Genomic DNA, 1,272 nt, shown 5'->3' with positions numbered 1-1,272 from the left:
ACTCGGAACAAAAAACACACAGCTTCCATATATAATTTCTTAACTCTTTTTATATCATCTTCTTTTTTTCAATCCTCATCATGACAGTTTAATTAGGTTTAGTGTTGGGCATTCTAAATACAATTGGATCAATAAACCACTACAGCCAAGGAATATACCTCATAGATGCAGAAGAAGACCTACAGTTTAATTAGAGATTTTGAAAGACTATCAATGCTTGATCATTTGTAGTCCAGAGATCCTTCGCTCCCTTTGTCTCACCCTATTTATACTATTCAGCCAGTACTTGAAAATATACACATCAAGCATTATAAATTGAAGTCAATTATCAAAGACTAAACCGTGGGAATTCAAATTATTAGGCGGGAATTGAAATTGTAAGGAAAAGAAAGAGTAAGCAACTTTACATACCATGAAGTAGAGTTTGAAGTTTTTCCCATAAGTGATTTCATATAACTTCAGCATTTATTTGAAATACCAATTCCAATTCATTCCAAAAATTCCATTGCAACCTGAAAGCAACATGGAAAATCAACTAACATCAATTTGTTGCCTGAAATTGTAAAGGCATGTTACTTTTAATTTTTACATATACAAACTCATTCAAGATCTTTACTTATACTCATTCATGTTGTATTTCTACTGATGAAATGAAGGGAAAAAAATAACATAATAAGAAGAGGAACCCAAAAAAATAAATTGTGCTACTAAAGAAAAAAGAAAACAACTTTAGATCTAAACCAAATAACTTCTATGGAAAGGAACATATATGGAGATGGATGTTTATTGCTCCATTACCTGTATTAGTCGAAAGCTGAAACTTCCTCTTTCTTCCTTCTTTCCTTTTCTTACAGTTTTGAGTTGATCTCTGATTCTACAGGAAAACTCATAAGATAAAAATTGGTTTTAGTCAGAGTGAAAGGAAGTTGAATTTGCTGATGTAATTGATATCCACTTCTAACGGAGAAAAACTCAAAATCACATGCCTCTACCAGCAGTAGTTATCAAGCCAATTGACTCATCAATCAGAAATTTGAGTACCTACTATTACCACCCTCCTTCTATTCATCCAACCCAAATAAATTTAAGAAGCAAAAACAAAAAAGAAAGAAGAGAAAGAACTGCTTGGTGAGAGAAGCTGACAGTAATATACCTGATCGGATGAGAGAAACCTCGAATGACCACAACCACTATCCACGCAAAACCAAAACCCTGCAAGAAAACAAAAATTTTCAATCCAAACCAAATGACTAACATGCAAACCGAAATTTT

This window comes from Fragaria vesca, linkage group LG2 (genome assembly GCF_000184155.1).
Source record: "Fragaria vesca subsp. vesca linkage group LG2, FraVesHawaii_1.0, whole genome shotgun sequence".
NCBI classification, from domain to species: domain Eukaryota; kingdom Viridiplantae; phylum Streptophyta; class Magnoliopsida; order Rosales; family Rosaceae; genus Fragaria; species Fragaria vesca.
The sequence above is the reverse complement of the archived record's forward strand: the minus strand, read 5'-3'. Positions refer to the sequence as shown.